The sequence below is a fragment of the Tachyglossus aculeatus genome, chromosome 20, assembly GCF_015852505.1.
Source record: "Tachyglossus aculeatus isolate mTacAcu1 chromosome 20, mTacAcu1.pri, whole genome shotgun sequence".
Lineage (NCBI taxonomy): Eukaryota > Metazoa > Chordata > Mammalia > Monotremata > Tachyglossidae > Tachyglossus > Tachyglossus aculeatus.
The window spans coordinates 25,851,388-25,872,682 of record NC_052085.1 but is presented as its reverse complement, the minus strand read 5'-3'; positions in this window follow the sequence as shown (position 1 = coordinate 25,872,682).

The window sequence follows — 21,295 nt, the reverse complement described above, 5'->3', positions numbered from 1 at the left end:
CTTTGATAAACAGTTTACGTTTTGGAAAGACCCAGGCTGTGTTCCAGGTTTCCTCGATTGGTACCTAAGCTAACTCTTGAAAAGATCCTTGCATCTCTGCGGTCAGCATGATTAACAAATTTTGGACTCAGGGTCTCTGGGGACGTGACACTGTACTAAAAGCCTTACCAAACACATGACACAAGGTTGGCTAGTTCCAGTTATCATCAAGTGAGATTGTACACGTCTGAATCTCTGTTCAATCAATCTATCAACAGTATTTGTTGAGCGCTTATTGTGTCCAGAGCACTGTACAAAGCCCTCGGGAGAATACAATAGAACAGAGTTAGTAGACCCATTCCCTGCCCACAAGGAATTTACAGATTAGGACTGTAGGGACCCTGCCTCAGGAGATCAACAGGCTAGCAGAGAGGGATAAAAGAGATGGGATAAGACTGTGAGCCCCAGGCGGGACAAGGACAGTGTTTGACACATAGTAAGCGCTTAACAAATACCATTTAAAAAAAGAAAACAGTAACAGGACACCTTCTCAGAGCATTTATTTTGGAAAGGATTTTGTGGCATGACGGTAAACAGGGTGTTCTTAGAACACACTTAAAGCACTAAGGGCATTTCCAAAATTTCAAATGTTTTCACCTTCCCTCCTTTCTTCTTCAAACTGGATCTGTTCATGTTCCCATTCTGCCCTTCAGAATCTCTTCACAGAAGAGAAAAACTGCTGAGGATTTTTCATTTATGCCTATTTCTCACTTTCTCCATCTCTATACCCATTTTCGTTCCTATTTCCCATGAGGAAAAGCTGTTGATTCCTTGCCGGCAGGGAATGTGTCTATCAACTGTGTTGTACTGTACTGCCCCGAACACTTAGTCTAGTGCTCTGCACACAGTAAACACTCAATAAATACCACCAATTGATAAAAAAACTCATCTTCTCTCTTTCCTCTGTGTTCTTGATTCCATAGTAATTCCAAAATTCACCCTTTTTCACAGCTCTCCCTTTTAACCCCAGGATCTCACACAAGATTTGAATGCCTACCAAATGCAGAGCACTATATTAACCACCTGAAAGTATAACATAAGACACAATCAGTTTACAATTGAATAGAGGGGAAAGTAGACAAAGACTGACAAACGTTCTTTAATGAGAGAACAGATATAAATGAGATGCAGATGAATACATGAATCAACAAAAAGGACAAGGAGGGTTGAGATAGCTGATGGAATGGTACAGTAGTAATAATGCTAACTGTGGTAACTGTTAAGTTCTTACAATATACCAAGCACTGTGCTAAAGTGCTGGGCTACAGTCAGATCTGACACAGTCCCTGTCACACAAGGGGCTCACAGTCTCAGGGAGAGGGAAAATAAGTATTTACTGCCCATTTTAAAGATGACGAAACTAAAACCCAGAGGTATTAAGTAACTTGCCCGAGGTCACATATCAGGCTGGTGGCAGAGCCAGGATTAGAACCCAGGTCACCCGACTCCCAGGGCCGTGCTCTTTCCACCAGCATGACCCGGTTCCTTATTGTGACCCCATGTGTTTTAATCTCCAAAGCAACTTGTCCCCCTCCCCTCAAGGCTTTTCTGCCTAGTATTGGTTGTACCGAGATATCAGTGTTCCCGCATCTCCATTTCCGCACCCAGCCCTGAGGCCAGTTTTGTTCCCTGTCCCCTTAGAAATCTACATTTCTTAACAGGGCTAGTAAAACCTCAGGTCTTGACCCACCAAAAAGAGCAGGTGGGAGAGAAGGGCAGTGGGCTTGCTACCACAGTAATCCAATCACTGATCCGCCTCCTCACTGACCTCCCTGCCTCCTGTCTCTCCCTACTCCAGTCCATACTTGATTCTATTGCCCAGATGATTTTTCTACAAAAGCATTCAGGCCATGTTTCCCCACTCCTCAAGAAACTTCAGTGGTTGCCCATCCACCTCCGCATCAAACAGAAACTCCTCACCATTGGCTTTAGAGAGTCAATCCTCTTGTCCCCTCCTACCTCATCTCACTATCCTCATACTCCAATTCAGCCCGCACACTTTGCTCCAACCTCTTGCCATGCCCTGCTTCTGGCCTGGGATGCCCGACCTCTTAATGTCTGACAGACAGTCACTTGCCCCACTTTCAAAGTCATATTGAAGGCACATGTCCTCTGTGGCCTTCCCTAAGCCCTCCTTTCCTTTTCTCTCACTCCCTTCTGCATCACCCTGACTTGCTCCCTTCATTCATTCCCCCTCCCAGCCCCACACCACTTATGTCCATATCTGTAATTTTATTTATTTCTATTAATATCTGTCTTCCTGAAAGCTCATTGTGGACAGGGAATGTCTGTTTATTGTTGTATGTACTCTCTCCAGCGCTTAGTACAGTGCTCTGTACACAGTAAGAGCTCAATAAATATGACTGACTGATTGTAGGCCACTGATCTTAGGACTTTCTGCCCCATTCTGGGGGTCAAGGATTCCCTTTGGATCCCAAGCTGACACAGCCCTTATCCATCCATCATATTTTGAGCGCTTACTGTATACAGAGACAATAAGGGTGTACTATGTCCATCTCCATCATTTATTTAGATGAATGTTTGTCTCCTCCTCTAGTCTGTAAGCTTCTTTTGGGAAACTGTTTTATTATACCCTCCCAAGCACTTAGGAAATGTTCAATATCACTGATCGATTGGGTAAGAGCCAGGCTGGAGGGAAACCACACCAGGAAGTGAAGGAGAGCCAATGGAGACAGGAACCCCCCAAATATATCATCTGAAATAGGACCATGAACAAGAGACCCCCAAAATCCTTGCAGGGCAAGGGGACACTTGCATGGATAATAACTTGGGGTTTAAGCTTCAGAGTCTGAATCACTAAGTTATCATGCCTTTTTATTTTCAGACACCAAAGCCTAGCTGCTATGTCCACCCTATGTCCAATTATTGCTTGGATTGTACTCTCCCAAACACTTGTACAGTGCTCTGCACATAGTAAGTGCTCAATAAGTATTACTGAATGATTGAAAGCACAAATACATCGAAGCAAACTCTGTGTGTGGTGTGTGGAGGGGGGAGAGAGACAGAGAGACAGAGATAAAGAGGATGAGAGAGAAAAAGGAGGAGAAGAGAGAGGTCTAGTGGAAAGAGCCTGGGAATCAGAGCACTTGGGTTCTAATTCCAGTACCACTTTGTACCTGCTGTGTGACTTTGGGCAAGTCACTTCTCTGTTTCTCAGTTCCCTCATTTGCAAAAATGGGGATTAAATACCTGCTCTCCTTCCTACTTAGTCTTGGAGCCCCATGAGGGACTTGATTGGCTTGTATCTATCCCAGAGCTTAGTACAGTGCTTGGCACATAATACATTCTTAAATACCACAGTTATTATTATGAAAGAGAGGGAAAGAGCATGAACTGTCCCTTTTTTTTTTTTTTCAAAGGAATTCCTATGCTGGTGAAATCCTAGCCATTCATCCTGCATATATGCGGGTGTGGATGAAAGGGCTGACCAAAGACTGCCCCTGACAATCCATCCCACAATGTGTGCTCTCATGCCAAGAGAGCTCCTAGCTCCAGGTGAGTTTCCAACCTGCTGAACTGCCTCTGTCTTTGCTGTCCTCTCCTAACCACCATCTTTGGAATCAAGCTGAAATGGACGAGGTGTTTTACTCCCACCGGCGAAAAGCCGACATCGACCTTGTCCGTAATGTCCATTTCAAGGGTTCCAACAAGAGAGCCAGAGGGTTCTGAGTGGCGGGAACACTGGGAAAGGCCTTGTACCTCTGTGTTGACTTGCGCTGATGCAGCAGACCAGCAGACGGGGGACTTCAGTGCGTCAGGCACTAATTGCCCCTGGGAGCTTCTCTCCAGAAATCTGGTGACATACTGGCAAATGAGCTAAATAGAGAGGCTTAATTTAAATAGTCACCTCAGAGCACCAGTAAAGACACACACACACACACACACACACACACGCTCTCTCTCACACACAGAGGGCAGTTCCTGTTGACTGCAAAACGTTCACGTGTTATAGAAAAGTATTTTATAGCACTTGGTCCTCTCAGGTTACACAGGAAAAGGCCCAGGCCAATGCCTTTTTTTCCATTGCACACCATGGAATACAGTGAAAAGAAAAAAACATACCAAAAATACCACTTAAAAACCAAAATGTTATAAAAACAAAACAAAATCAAGGAGGAAATCCTGAGTTACAGCTGGACTTTAGTGGTTTGCTACAACACTGAAAAGACAGGATCCTCTATCCAAATGAGACTGGTATTCTACCTCGGTTTCTCTGTCTTTCTCTTCTCCCCTCTCTCTCATTCTCTTACACACACACACACACACAAACACACACACACACAAACACTCCCTCTCTCTGTGTCTCTCTTTGTCTCTCAAACTCACTTGGCTCAAATGAAAGATGATACTCCCAGGCAATGAGAATTTTGTAGGCTGGAAGGCAGATAGTTACATCTAAGAGTGGATTTACACAGCATAGGTCTAGGAGTCAGAGGACCTGGGTTCTAATCTCGACCCTGTCACTTGCTTGTTGGGCAAATCACTTAACTCCTCTGTGACTCAGTTTCCTCTTCTGTAAAATGGGGATTTCTACTTAGACTATGAGCCCATGTGCGACTGTATCTCACCCGCACTAAGTACCATGCTTGGCATGTAGTAAGCGCTTAACAAATACCACAACTATTACTCTAGGAAGAACGAACAGGCCTTTCATATTTAGGATCACATAGTCAACTTTTCCCACTCAGTTGAGAAGGAGGTTTTTCAAATTATCTTTCATCTGGAAAGAAAATCACTGGGAGAAGAGGGACAAGCTCATGTTGACTAAATCTCTCAGTCACAGAGTAACGACTCATGTTCTCTGGTTGGGAAAGGCTTTGAGAAAATAATAAGTGAATAACACAGCCTGGCGAGCTGATGGTTTCTGTTAAATGAACCAATATGCAGGTAAGAAGTAGTGCGTCAAGGTGGGTTGTCAGAAGAATCTGGTTTCGAATTCCAGCTCTGCCACTTGTCTGCTGTGTGACTTGGAAAAAATCACTTAACTTCTGTGTGCCTCAGTTACTTTATCTGTAAAATGGCAATTAAGTCCCTGAGCCCCATGTGGGACATGGACTGTGTCCAACCTGCGTAGCTTGTATCTACCCCAGAGCTTAGTACGGAGCCTGGCACATAATAAGCACTTAACAAATACCATTAAAAAATCCTTATTTTATGTTGGCTTCTTAGTGTGGGGTTTTTCACCCATTTACCCACACAGTTTATCTCCACATGTGTCTTTTCATCACTTTAATTGTCCTGTAGAATGATGGAAAGGTGACCTAGTCATATATTTTCCCTTAGGTGAAAATGCCCATTCAGTTTCCCATTGACCATCCAACCCCGTATCCCACCACCTAGCCAAGGGCCCTATCCCCTGCTCCCACAAGGAACTATTCAGTCAATCAATAGTATTTATTGAGTAAGTACTGTGTGCAGAGCACTCTACTAAACATTTGGGAGAGTACCATATAGAAGAGTGGGTAGGCACAATTCTTGCATGAAATCGGCAGAGCAATAGTTCTTTTACTAGAATCGTTCTAGTTTCCGCTTCTTATCCAAGTGTCCCCCAAAGCTCCAGGTTTCCCTCTAGACTGTAAGCTTGTTGTGGGCAGAAAGCATATCTACCAACTCTGTTGTAGTGTACTCTCCCAACTGCCCATAAGCGTTCAATAAATAGCACTGATTAAATGATTGGTTTGGGCTGAAATGTCTGTGATTAACCCCAAATTCTGCAGTTACATTCCACCCACAACAACAGATAATTCATGCTATTAAAGGAGGAGGGAAAAAAAGCTTTTTCTCCTTTGCACTGATGTTTCCTTTGGCTTCCATAATGGTTGTGGTTAGTAAACTCCTACTATGTGTCAAGCACTGTGTTAAGTGCTGGGGAAGATACCAGATAATCAAATTGGATAAATCCCTGGCCTACCTGGGGTTCATAATCTAAGAAAAAAGGAAGAACAGTTATCATATATCCATTATACAGATGAGAAAACTGAGATCTAGAGAAGTTAAATGACTTTCCAAAAGTCACCCAGCAGGACAGTGGCAGAGCTGAAACTAGATTCTGAATCTCTTGATCCACTCCTATGATTTTATCATTAAACTGCTCTGGTATCTCTCTCTCTCTTGCTCTCTGTAAGCTCATTGTGGCCAGGGAATGTGTCTATTCTAATGCACTCTCCCAAGCACTTAGTACAGTGCTCTGCACACAGTAAATGCACAATAAATATGAAGGACTCTCTCTCTTCCTCCCACCCACCGCCACACATCCCAACCCTCACCTTCAGATCAGAATGGTTTGTTCTGAGCATCCAACCTTTGTGTCCACCATAGGCTATGAAATGGTGCAATCCAGAGTTCATTCATTCATTCAATCATATTTATTAAGCACTTACTGTGTACAATACTGTGTCTCACCTTGTATCTAGTATCTGTAGAAACTGCTTCTGTAGCTCTCGGGCAGAATTTGGGTCTTGCTACTCCTCCCAGCTGGTTAGTGTTTGCCCTAAAGAGCCCCACCTGGGAGCTCAATCCTGCAATCTTATAGGCCAGACTTCTTAAACACGCAGTCTCTCATTCCCAAGGCAAAAAAAAAAAAAGCTAAAATCTACTCCTCTCACTATTTCTTTCTGGTTCTTCTGGCCTAGTTCAAGATTAATCAGTTGGGTTAAAGTTTACTTGAGTTTTGCAGTTTCAGCTGGAAGATGCTGTTGGGCATCACTGATTATTTTTCCTCCTTCAATTCCATCCCTCTTCTTGCTGGGGATGAAATGAAGGTGGCTCAGCATCCTGGCTGGAGACTGGAGCGGAAAGAATTTTCATTGTCAAGGAAAGGAACACATGTTCTCTTTTAGAAGTAGAAATTTCAGTACCAATTGAAATGGACCTTAACGAAGACATGCATCCTCCTCCTCCTCCTCATTGGTTAACCTCAATTTCTACCTAAATTTCTACTCCTAAGAAAAGATGTGTGTTCCCTTCCTTGGCAATGAAAGTTCTGTTCAGATAAGAGAACAGAATTACCTACTGTGTGTAACTACTTGCTTTCCTCACCCCCAGCTTTTCCACCAGCCTCTGAGCAAAAGTAAATCCTAATCTTCTCCCATTAATTTGTAATCTCCTCCTGCTAGATTCTAAGGCCCTCCTGATAGATTGTAAACACCTGGATTGTAAGCTTGTTATAGGTAGGGAATTTGTCTCTTATACTGAACTCTCCCAAGTGCTTAAATCAGTTCTCTGCACACAGTAAGTGTTCAATAAACATGATTGACTAACTGAATCCCACTAGATTATAAACTCCTCCTGCTAGATTGTAAACTCCTTAAGGGCAGGAATCCCGCATAACAACTCTATTGAGAAGCAGCGTGACTATGAGAAGCAGCATGGCTTAGTGGAAAGAGCACGGGCTTGGGAGTCAGAGGTCATGGGTTCTAATCCCACCTCTGCCACTTGTCTGCTGTGTGACTTTGGGCACATCACTTAACTTCTCTGGGCCTCAGTTACCTTATCTGTCAAATGGGGATTAAGACTGTGAGCCCCACGTGAGACAACCTGATTACCTTGAATCTACCCCAGCACTTGGAACAGTGCTTGGCACATAGTAAGCGCTTAGCAAATGACATTATTATTATTATTGTTAGAGAAGCAGCTTGGCCTAGTGGCAAGAGCATGGGCTTGTGTGACCTTGGGCAAGTCACTTCACTTCTCTGTGCCTCAGTTACCTCATCTGTAAAATTGGGATTGAGACTGCGAGCCCCACATGGGACAACCTTTAACTTGTATCTACCCAGCACTTGGAACAGTGCTTGGCACATAGCACTTAACAAATACCATTATTATTATTATTATTATTATTATTATTATCCCAAGAGCTTAGTAAAGTACTCTGAACACAGTACTTAGAACAGGGCCTGGCACATAGTGAGGGCTTAACAAATACCATTAAAAAAAAGTGTGCGGTAAAGACCACCGGTTGACATAGGAAAAGAAGAGGGAGGCAGGAAGGGGTGGGAACATGGTGGGGGGAAGATGAGAGAGGTTTCTAGGGTGGAGAACTGCCTGAGGTAGAGTCCAGGAGTCCTGCCTATTCCCAAGGCAAGAGGAATTCACCAAGCGCACAGGGGCCAAGCTCCATTATTCCCAGGGAATGCTCACTGAACTAGAAGTAGCTCAGATTCCAAGATTCCACTCAAGGGTTCGGTTGCACCAATGCCATAATTCTCCATTCAGTGGCATAATATCCATCTTCTAAATGCTCTAAAATGACAGGAAAATAGGAAAAGAGTCCTAGCAGTGCATTTAAAAAATAAAAAGCTTACAGCTCTACAGATACTTATTTAGAGCACTTTAAAAACAGTATGGGTTTTATCATCCCAATATGCTGTAATGACTTTTTCTACTCTTGGCATATTAGCTCAAAGCATATTTATGGACATTTAAAAGTGTCCGATGTACTAGAACTCCAGCAAAATAAATACACATTTGGGGGCGGTTTAAAAAACACAGATTGCGAGCCCAGATCCGGCAATTAAATATCACCCTCATCCAAAGCTCAGTTATCCAAAACGCATTCCTATCCTCTCAGGTTATATTTCCAAACTACAAACTTTCTTGTTAACTTACATTCTTAATTAGCTGAAGTGATTGAATAGTAATAATTGTGGTATTTGTTAAGCCCTTACTGTGCACTGGGCACTGTACTGAGCGCTGGGGTAGATTGGACTCAGTCCCTGCCCCACATGGGGCTCACAGTCTCAGTCCCCATTTTACAGATGAGGTAACTGAGGCCCAGAGAAGTGAAGTGACTTGCCCAAGGTCACACAGCAGACAGGCCAATGCAGGTCCTCCCTGAAGAGAAGCAGCGTGGCTCAGTGGAAAGAGCCCGGGCTTGGGAGTCAGAGGTCATGGGTTCTAATCCTGGCTCCACCACTTGTCAGCTGTGTGACCTTGGGCAAGTCACTTCAGTTCTCGGTGCCTCAGTGACCTCATCTGTCAAATGGGGATGAAGCCTCTGAACCCCACGTGGGACAGCCTGATTACCTTGTATCTCCCCCAGTGCTTAGAGCAGTGCTTAGCACATAGTAAGGTCTTAACAAATATCATCATCACCGCTTTCCAGAATGACAATGGTATGGGAATGGAAGGAGAGAGGGACAGGTCTGGAGCTGGAAAAGCTCTAAAGAGGAATCAGTCGGTCAGTTAGTCGTACTTATTGAGCGCTTACTGTGTGTAGAGCACTGTACTAAGCACTTGGGAGAGTAAGATATAACAATATAACAGACACATTTCCTGCCCACGATGAGCTTACAATCTAGAGGGAGAGACAGACTTAAATATAAATAAATTACAGATAAGGATTTAAGGGCTTTGGGGCTGGAATGGGAGGGGGACGAATAGAAGGAACAAGTCAAGGTGATGCAGAAGAGAGTTGAAGAAAAGGAAAAGAGGACTTGAGCCGGATACTCTATTTTATTTATTTATTCTATTTATTTTATTTTGTTAATATGTTTTGTTTCGTTGTCTGTCTCCCCCTTCTAGACTGTGAGCCCATTGTTGGGTAGGGATCGTCTCTATATGTTGCCAACTTGTACTTCCCAAGCTCTTAGTACAGTGCTTTGCACACAGTAGGCACTCAATAAATACGATTGAATGAATGAAAGGGCAGTGTCCAGGGGTGGCTCTGAGGGTGGGAGGGTAGAGGAGGGAACTGCAGTGTTATTTATAATGGCATTTATTAAGTGTTTACTATGTGCAAAGCACTGTTCTAAGTGCTGGGGAGGTTACAAGGTGATCAGGTTGTCCCACGGGGAGCTCACAGTCTTCACCCCCATTTTACAGATGAGGGAACTGAGGCTCAGAGAAGTTAAGTGACTTGCCCAAAGTCACACAGCTGACAATTGGTGGAGCCGGGATTTGAACCCATGACCTCTGACTCCAAAGCCCAGGCTCTTTCCACTGAGCCACGCTGCTTCTCAATATGAGAAGCGGCACTCAATATGAGTGCTATTCCTCATATGACATCACTGGCAGCAAAGAGTTCTTTCCAGGAACCCTGGTTTGGCCCAGTTAGATTGGCCTTCCGCAAAGTCAGCTCAAAAGTGGAAAATTTCCAGTAGAAAACAAAATTTGTCTTGTAAACACGGTCCGTTCCTCAAAGAGGTTTTGATGATGCACTTTGCGTAGAACCCTGTTGCGGAATCAGGGAATGTTCTCCCAGCAACCCCCATCTGTCAGGGTCCAAAGTGACGCGAGACTGGGAAAAATAGCTTTGCCCACGGGCTCGGTGCCGGACACACTACGGGAGAAGCAGTGTGGCCTAGTGAATAGAGCACTGATCTAGGAGTCAGGAAGTCATGGGTTCTAATCCAGGCTCCACCACTTGTCTTGACCTTGGGTAAGTCATTTCAGTTCTCTGTGCCTCAGTTACCTCATTTGTAAAACTGTGAGACAGGGGCTATGTCCAACCTGATTTGCTTGGATCTACCCAGCACTTAGTACAGCTCCTGGCACATACTAAGGGCTTAAGCATTATTATTATTATTAATTAGTCCAGTGCAATTTCTCATGGTCACGAGTTTATTCGGGGATAGGACTCCTGCGTTCTGATTGAACTGACTGCACCCTTGTCACACTGATGAACTTAATTATTACTATCCCAGTATACCAAGTGGCTTGAAAGAATTAATACAGTTCTATAAAGTAACCAAGTTATTTCTAGTTGACCTATGCGGTGCTCCTGGCATAATTGACCCCCAAAGTTGCTTGAAATCTGGTTTGAAAATAAAAGAAAATGTAGGCTTGTGTCATTAGCCACCATCATCATCAAATAATATTGATCAACACTGCTCCCTGCATATAATAATATCTGTGGTATTTAGTGATGGCATTTAAGCGCTTACGATGTATCAAGCACCGTTCTAAGCGCTGAGGTGGATACAAGCTAATCAGGTTGGACACGGTCCCTATCCCACATGGGGTGCACAGTTTTAATCCCCATTCTACAGATGAGGTAACAGGCACAGAGAAGTGAAGTGACTTGCACAAGGTCACGCAGCAAATCAATCAATCGTATTTATTGAGCGCTTACTGTGTGCAGAGCACTGTACTAAGTGCTTGGGAAGTACAAGTTGGCAACATATAGAGACAGTCCCTACCCAACAGTGAGCTCAAAGTGGCAGAGCCAGGATTACAAGCAGGTCCTTCTGACTCACAGGCCTTTCTTCTATCCACTAAGCAACTCTGCTTCTTTTATTTAGCATCTGCTACTGTACTAAATGCTGGGGTAGATATAATATCATCAGGTCCCACATGGGGCTCAAAGTAGGAAGGAGAACAGGTATTGGATCCCCATTTTGCAGATGAGAGAACTGAGACACAGAGAAATGAAGTGACTTGCCGGGATAAGAACCCAGGTCTTCTGATTCCCAGGCCCGGGCTCTGTCCACTAGGTTATGCTGCTTCTTCATAATTCCCAAGAGAAGAGTGAGAGCTTTGAATTAAACTTGATTGTCTCTAGTAAAACTTATTAAAGATCTATGTCTTAGTACCTAAAATAAGGCATTATATTTGACTGTGGATAGGGAATATGAACACTTTGCTGAATCCGTTTTCCTGGTGGGATGGATCAAACCAAAGGCTTTAAACCACTTTCCCCCTAACAGTATCTTATTAAGTAAATCAACTTTGGATTGTCAACCCCTTGGGAATCTAATGGTGAGGATTCACCTCTGTAGCCTAGATTCATTTCCTGGTCAGGGAACCATTTTTTCCCTTCTAGACTGTAAGCTCCTTGTGGGCAGGGAATTTGTCTACTACCTTTAATTTATTGCACTCTCTCAAGTGCTTAGTACAGTGTTCTGCACTAAGTAAACCCTCAATAAATAGGATTAGTTGATTGATTGATTGGGGGGGCCAGAAACCATATCGTTACCTCTTATGTGGATTTCTTTCCCAGGGCTTAGTACAGTGCTTTGCAAAGAGTAAGCCCTCAGTACCAACTCTTCTTCCCCTTCTTCTACCACTACTACTACCACAACCACCACCTCCACAGTGTAGCTTAGTACACAGAGCACGGGCCTGGTCAGAAGGATCTGGGTTCTAATACTGGCTCCATCACTGTTGGGTAGGGACCATCTCTATATGTTGCCAACTTGTACTTCCCAAGCCCTTAGTACAGTGCTCTGCACATAGTAAGCGCTCAATAAATACAATTGAATGAATGAATGAATAACTTGTCTGCTGTTTGACCTCGGGCCAGTCACTTCACTTCTCTGTGCCTAAATTCCCTCATCCATAAAATGGGGATTAAGATTGTGAGCACTATGTGGGACAGGTACTGTGTCCAACCTGATTATCTTGTATCTAGCCCAGTGCTTAGAACAGTGCCTGGCACATAGTAGGCACTTAACAAGTGCCATTAATATTATTATTACTATTACCACCACCACCACCACCACCACCACCACCGAGTAAATAACCTCCTTTTCAGCTCTCTGAGAAGCACACTCCCCCAGAAACAGAGATCAGGTCAGACAAGCTACTCTACCAACCTAGTAAATAAGCAGAAACATTTATAACAATCCACACAGTCATTTTACCGGCCTGCCCTATGTTGGTAGTAAATGGATGAACGAAAGCATTCTTCTCTAGTCGTCCACCATAAATTTTACTCCCCATGGGCAGGCGGACAAAGGGTGATTCTCCTGACTGTACTTTACCTTATAAAACATGTGCACTCAAACAGAGAAGACATAAAAGAAACGACTCTGGAAAACTCCACTGTGAAAATCAGGTTTCCCTTTGAGCAGATGTAACTTATATGTTGTTTTATAACACGGAGGGAAGCAGCAGCAGTTTACTCCACATTCTAGAGACACCAATTTCCAACTCAATTCAAACCAGAGTTGGACAAAAAGATCATGGCTCTCCCCTCCCTCCTCCTGTCTTAGTTCAATCTTAGGAGGAAAATCAGTCGCTCTACGTTGTGTAATTTTTCATCATCATCATCAACAGTGGTATTCATCGAGCGCTTTCTGTGTGCAGAGCACTGTACTAAGCGCTTGAGAGACTACAATACAACAGAGTTGGCAGACACATTCCCTGCCCACAATGAGTTTATAGTACTGACGGTTGGTGTATTTGCTACCAATCAGTGCTATTTACTCTGTGCAGAGGACTATACTAAGCGATTGGGAGAATACAATAGAGGTAGAAGACAAACTGGCTCAAAATCATCTCTACAGAGTTAAGTGTCTCCTCCAGAACACATGGTCCCTTGCTCTGGCTAACTAGGTCTGAGGGAAATAAAGAAGGATAACCTCCTTCTCTTCCTCCCGCCTCGCCTCCTCTTTTCTTTCACCTTCATCTTCTCCTCGCTGAGAAGCAATACGATCTAATGGAAAGAGGAGAGAGAGAGAGAAAGTCAGGAGCCCCAAGTTCTAATTCTAGTCCTCCCCCTTCCTTGGCTGCTGTGTGATGTTGAGCTCTCGTGCCTCAGTTTCCTCCTCTGTAAAATGGGGATTAAAGACCAATTCTTCCTCCTCCACTAGACTGTGGACCCGAGGTGGAACTGTGTCTACTCTGATTACAGTGCATGTAGTCCAGCTCTTGGCACATAGTGAGCACTGAACAGATCCATCATTTTTATTTTCTACTCGGCAGGCTTCTCTCCTCAGCCAACTGGGTGGGTGGAGGAGGAAACGGGAAATCTTCCCTTTCCTGATAGTTCTTTGTGGAGAAGATGGGATATCAGACCATCACAAGGCCAAAAAAGCAGAGGCAATTTATCCCCGGAGGGGATAAAAAAAAAAGCCACCCTTTTCTCACTGCCTTTGCTCTACTCTACTTGATTCACAGTGGGCAACTCAGAACCTGCTTTCAGCCTACGTTTCACAACACATTATGTGATAGTAATCACTGTGATGTTCGTTAAGCACTTACTATGTGCCGCACACTGAGACGGATTCAAAATGTCAGACCCAGTACCTGTCCCACATGAGGCTCAAACTCTACGTAGGCGGACAAACAGGCATTAAATTCCTAAATATAGATGAGGAACCTGAGGCACGAGAAGTTAGATGACTTGCCCATGATCACACAGGAGGCAATGGCAGGGGTCGGATTAGAACTCAGGCCCGTGCTACTTCTGCTTTGCCGCACTGTCTCTTTATCCATGGGATGGACCTGTCCGTCATCCACAAGAAGTAGTGTGATCTGATGAGGGAAAGAGTACTGAACTGGGACTCAGAGGACCAGTGCTTTAATCCTGACTCTGTCACCTGCCTTCTAGGTGACCTTGGACAAGTCACTTCCATTTCACTTCTCTGCGTCTCTGTTTCTTCCTTTGTAAAAACGGGGGTCAAATACTTGTTCTTTCTCCCCCTTAGATTAGGATTTCCAGGTGGGTCAGGGACTCCACCTAATCCAATAAGTGATTTTGATTGAGTGCTTACTATGGGCAGACCACTGTACTAGGCCCTTGTCAGTCAATCGTATTTAAGATGTGTGCAGGGCACTGTACTAAGCGCTGGGGAGAGCACAATATAACAATAAACAGAGACATTCCCTGCCCACAACAAGCTGACAAACTAGAAGGGGAGACAGACATTAATATAAATAAATTAAAGATATGTACGAAAGTGCTGTGGGTGGGGTGAATATCAAATGCATAAAGGGAGTCTACTTGCATTGTGTCTATTCTGGTGCTTGGCCCATAGTAAGCACCCAACAAAAGTCATTATTAGTATTATCATTATTATTATTATTATTATTATTATTATCATTATCTCCCCCTCGAGACTGTAAACTCCTTGTGGGCAGGGAACGTGTCTACCAATCAATAAATTGTATTTATTGAGTGCTTACCCTGTGCAGAAGTCAATTATATTGTACTCTTCCAAGCGCTTAGTACTGTGCTTTGCACGCAGTAAGTGCTCAGTAAATATGATTTTATTGTTATAAATAATAAAAATAATATGCTCTCAGGCCTCGTGAAAAGCATACCGCTTTCTCTCCCAGCTTCATTCATTCATTCATTCAATCGTATTTATTGAGCACTTACTGTGTGCACAGCACTGTACCAAGCGCTTGACCAAGGGAAGGAGGGAGACAAGATGAGTTTCTGTTTTCCAAAGAGTTTGTTTCCATCAGAGAATAGCAACCAAGGCAGCTTAACAAGCCCTTCCTCTTGGCTCCACTGCCGATGCAGGCCCTCTGTCCTCTCTGGACACCACAAAAAGTGGAAAGCAACAAGCCCCCGACCCCAGGTCCCAGGGGGAATTTTTAGACAGCATTCTGAGCTCCGCAGATCCAAGGTGGACAGAGCCATTAGCTGTGTTATGATGACTCACTTCCATCCTAGGGCAGAATTGTCAGGTTTCTATGGAAACCGAAGCCACCGATATTTCATTTCTCAGTGGCGCTGCGTGTTATCGTTCTGCCTTCCCTGCGTTTTTCATTTTGGCAAATAATCCCTTCTAAAGAAAGTGCTCCATCGCCCGCCATAACCACCTGGGTACTTTTTCTACCCACGTATCTCCATTAGGGTCTTGCAGGCGCTCTGTGCAGTCTTTCTTGACTCACTGGCCAGGTCTGTATGGAGTTAGGTCAGGGGTTCTAATCCCGGCTCCACCACTTATCTGCTGTGTGACCTTGGGCAAGTCACTTCACTTCTCTGTGCCTCAGTTACCTCATATCTGTAAAATGGGGAGTGAGACTGTGTCTAACCAGATTTGTATGCTTAGTACAGCGCCTGGCACAAAGCAAGTGCTTAACAAATACAATTATTATTGTTATTATTATGGTCTCTCTCTCTCTGTCTCTCTCTTTCTCTGTCTCTTACCCTCTCCCTCTCCATCTTTCTCTGTCTTTCTTGCCCTCTCCATCTCTCCCTCTCTCGCCCTCTCCATCTCTCCCTCTCTCTCTATTTCTCTCTGTCTTCTTGTCCTTCTCTCTGTGTCCCTCTGTCTCTGTGTCCCTCTTTTATCTATAGCATTATCAATTAATCAATCAATGGTATTTATTGAACACTTACTCTGTGCATAGCACTGTACAAAGTGCTTGGGAGAGTACAGGACAACAGAGTTGGTAGGCACACTCCTTGCCCAGCAGAAACATAGATAGTTATATCATTACTTACACTTACAGAGCCCTTTCAATGTGCTCAGCAGTGTCCTAACCACTGGGTAACTCTTTTGAGATCAAATTAAGGCAAGTCAGTGACCCCAAGGGGCTTCCAATCTAAATGGGGGTGGGCAGGCACTTAGAATAGTAAGACTAGAATCCCAACCACCGTGTAAACAAGTTGATGTTCAACAATCAAAAACAGCCAGCAAACTCTATTTGGGGGTACAGACCTTTGGATACACACCCACTCTAGGCAACAATGTATTGTACAGCACAGATTTGCAGGGAGGAGATGTGTCGGAGAGAAGGCCGGTGAGGAGGTTGTGGTCAGGTAGAGGGATTTCTGAGCCAGTGGGGGGAGAGATTGTATCCTGTCTAGAGATGATGAGATCAAGTGTGTATCCAAGTTGGTGAGTGGGAGAGCTGGGGTGGAGCTGGAGGATAGTGAAATTAAGGAGTGATAGAAAGCGAGCAGTGGAAGAGTCTTCAGGAACATCTACGAGGACATTAACGTCCCCAAAGATCGGTGTAAGGATGGAGAAAGAGAGAAGGAATAGGAGAAAGGGATCAAAATAGATCAAAAAGTTGGAGGTGAGGCCTCGGGGGTGAAGCAGCATAGCATAGTTTGATACACCATAGCCCTGGGAGTCAGGAGGTCATGGGTTCTTATCCTGGCTCCACCATTTGTCTACTATCTGACCCTGAGCAAGTCACCTAACTTCTCTGTGCCTCAGTTATCTTATCTGTAAAATGGGGATCAAGACCGTGAGCCCCTCATGGGGTAGGGAGTGTGTCCAACCCGATTTGCTGGCATATACCCCAGTGCTTAGTACATTGCCTGGAACATAGTAAGAGCTTAATAAATACCACAATAATTATTTTTATTATTTTTAGACGACCGTGACCAGTATCGGGAGTGGGTGGTAGAGGTGGATGATTTGGGCTTCAAAGGAAGGGAAAGGGATGCGGTGAGTGGAATGGTATAAAAGTGGCACTGGGGAATCAAGAACTTTGTTATATTGTACTTTCCCAAGCACTTAGTAGAGTGCTCTGTACATAGTAAGTGCTCAATAAATACCATAGATTGATTGATGGATGGATGAATTCCCTACCACCCAAACTATCTGAGGACAGCAAGGGGTGAAATTAGAAATCAACACAAATGATGACAAGCCCCCACAGTCACCCCCTCCCTCCCCAGGTCCTGCTCCTTAACGAGTACCACAAAATGAGTAATAAGAAGACTGATGCTACTGTGGTATTTGTTCAGCTTGAACTATGTGCCAAGCACCGCTTGCAAGATGTTGCCGACTTGTACTTCTCAAGCGCTTAGTACAGTGCTCTGCACACAGTAAGGGCTCAATAAATACGACTGAATGAATGAATGAAAGATAATCAGGAGTAAAAATAAGAACGATGCCAATTGTGGTATCTGTTAAGCGTGTGCTATGTGCCAAGCCCTGAGAAAGATAACCAGATCAGGCCACATCCCGGCCTACGGTCTTTTGAACCGGATCCCCAAAGACCAGGCCAAAACTGAGGGTGGAGGAAAAAGCACGATAGTAATTTAGCTGAAAAGAGGAGGTAGTAATGATCTACAATGGAATCTGAGTAGAATATTAGGAGGGAGAGCTCTCCTGGGGTCAAAAAACCTTATTTTCCCAAATAGCAGCCCACCTCTGGCAGCTTAGTGACGCCTAGTGGCGATAGCCCTGGAGGTGGCCAGTTCCCTCCCCACCCTGAAGGTCCTGGGCCCATCTACCTCTCCACCCTCTCAATCCCCCACCTATTCCATTTAATTTCTGGCCGACAGCGGGTGGGAAAAAACCCGGCAATTTCCGGACATCAGGGAAGCGAGCTTCCGCTAAAGGCCAAGTTCAATATTTACAAGACCGAAGTGGGGGTCCTCCGGGCCAGGGCTTTTGGGTGAGAAGCGGGACTAAGATTTGTATCGCCCATGTTTACGTTGGAGCTCTTGACAACTTCCAGAATAATTGGTGCGGAATCCCGGTTTTCCTGCCCCAGCCCCGTTCTAAATAATAGTCGGTGTTTCTGCATCCACTAAAAGCCTCCATCAGAAAACACCTCCAATTTTCCTCTCTCCTCCACGCCCCCGGTTACCCATCTCACACCATGCTGAGCAAGTCTGAGCGATCCACAACCATCATGTTGTTTATTTAAATTATTTATTTATTTATTTTACTTGTACATATCTATTCTATTTATTTTATTTTGTTAGTATGTTTGGTTTTGTTCTCTGTCTCCCCCTTTTAGACTGTGAGCCCACTGTTGGGTAGGGACTGTCTCTATATGTTGCCAATTTGTACTTCCCAAGCACTTAGTACAGTGCTCTGCACATAGTAAGCGCTCAATAAATACGATTGATGACGATGATCATGTAAGGATGGGGAGGAAGGCATGGCGGTAATAATAGTAATAATAATAACAATAATTATTATGGTACTACTTAAGTGCTTAGTATGTGCCAAGCACTGTCTCAAGCTCTGGAGTAGATACAAGTTAATCAGATTGGACACGGTCCCTGTCCCACATGGGGCTCACACTCTTAATCCCCAATTTCCAGGTAACAGAGGCCCAGAGAAGTGAAGTGATTTGCCCAAGGTCACACAGCAGACATGTGGCAGAGCCAGCGCCCGCTGCTAAGAGGGGCATGCAGACATATTGTGTGCCTTGGCCTCAGATTGTACCTTCCACCTTGACCTGCCTTCTTTCACTTGGGACCACTGCAGGTGTTAGGAAAGACGGCGTGAATGGTTCACTGCAACCCTTCGCCACTACTAGAACAACCAGGTAGGTAGGTAAACTGCTCCTGGTGGGCTCTACCCAGTGTCCAAAACAAAAGTGACATGGATAAACTGTCGCCAGGAGTAGAAACAAGCAAGGGTGTAAGTGGTAATGTTGGTAAGAGAGAGAGGTCTGATGAAAATTGTTGTGGGTTTATGAGGTTTTTGAATCAATCATCCATGACCTATTTCCCCTCAGACTATGACCCCTTCTCTAAAATAGTTACTACAGGTCTACCGAAATTCCAAACAAATAAACCCCTCCTGCCCCCACCGAAATCCCTAGCAGAAGTGAAACAGAAGTAAATTGAAGACTAATTTTAAAAGGTGACTAAATACTGGTTTGTGCAATATCTGTCTGTTGATGCAAGCAGCCTAGAATTATGGAATCCATTAGCTTTTTTACGGTTCATTGGACTATAAAATCTTCAAGGGCAGGGATGGGCATTCACGATTTTAGTATTTTCCCCAAGCAACTGCTGTAGTGCTAGACATCAAGTCAGCGCTCATTACATACTGATGATGCTGGCTGTGATGATGATGATGACATTACAATGGATGCTCTACGCGTGATGGATGGATCACGACCTTTGAAGAAAGCCCTCAGACAACTGTATCTTCAGAAGAGGGGTGGGTGTTCCGTAAATGTTAAACGACCACGGAAATAGGTTAAATGAATCTGTCAAACACATGGCATTTTCCTCCCCATTGGGGCACCTAAATCAGAAACATACTTTTTGAGATTTTACTCTGCTCTTTTTCTATTGTTTCCAAAAGACCCTCTGCATCATAGGGTAAGGTCATCTATGAGATTTCTTTGCCTCCTGGTTGGAAAGAACACTCTGGTTCATCCTGATTTTCCAAGATAACGCTTAAGATGACTAGAGGAGGAGAAGGAGAGAGAACCTGTAGCTCACAAAATGATTTTGCAAAGAAGCTCTGTTTAAATCTCTAGATCCTAAGCTCTTTGTGGGCTGGTTAATTGTCTACCAATTCTGTTGTACTCTCCCAGATTCTTAGTATATAGTGTTTTATACATATTAAGCATTCAATAGCATTCATTCATTCAGTCAGTCATATTTATTGAGTGCTTACTGTGTGCAGAGCACTGCACTAAGTGCTTGGAAAGTACAATTCAGCACTGATTGATAGGGCACAGGCCTGGGAATCACTTGAAGGATCTGGGTTCTAATCCCAGCTCTGTCCCTTGTCTTCTGTGGGACCTTGGGCCAGCCACTTCACTGCTTTTCCCTGGGCCTCTGTTCACTCATCTGTAAAATGAGGATTAAGACTGTGAGCCCTGTGTGGGACAGGAACTGTGTCCAACCTCATTTACTTTATCTACCCCGGCACTTAGAACAGTGCCTGGGAGTGAAAAGATTTATGAACTTCAAGGCACAGGTTAAAATTGGTTTATCCTAAGCCAGTGTAGCTATATTTCAGTGCTAGCTGCATAAAACCTGTGAGAAGCAGCATAGCCTAGTGAATAGAGCACGGGTCTGGGATCTGGGTTTTAATCCCGGCTCTGCCACTTGTCTCCTACATGTAACCTTGGGCAAGTCACTTCTCTTCTCAGTGCCTCAGTTCCCTCATCAGTAAAATGGGGATTAAGACTGTGAGACCCATGTGATCTGGACTGGGTCCGACCTGGTTAGCTTGTAATGACTCCAGCGCTTAGCACAGTGCCTGGCACCTAAGCACCTAACAAATACCATTTTTTTAAAAAAAAGGTTTCAGGAACTAAACTCCACTGATTGCCACTAGAGAAGCATGCACTTTCCATTGCAAAATTGCATAGCAAATGAGAATGGCAAGTTATATGCTTTGCTGATGACCCGTAAATGAAACATTTAAAGGAAATGATTTGTCAAGATTTCCATGCAAGAAAGTGCAAATGGTAACCTTAATCCCAGCCTACTCATCTAATGGAAAAAGTAGATGTGGGGAAAAAGTCCTTAAGAGTTTCCTATTTTAATTGGCATTTTACTGCCCAGTCAGTCAATCATTCAGTCATATTTATTGAGTGCTTACCATGTGCAGAGCACTGCACTAAGTGCTTGGGAGAGTATACTGTAATAACAACAACAACAACAATAATAATAATAATAATAATAATAATAATAATAATAAAATTCTGGCATGCTGCTTCCAAACCAAGGAGGCTTGTAGGAAAAATGAGCTGGTACTTTTTGGTTCTTTGCTACATCAGGATTTCTACCACTGAGATCTAGCTACACTACCTAAGGGTAACCCAGTTTTTATCTGCACCTTGAAGTTCATGAATCTTTTCACTCCCTTAGAGGAAGGCACATAATTGTTATGCT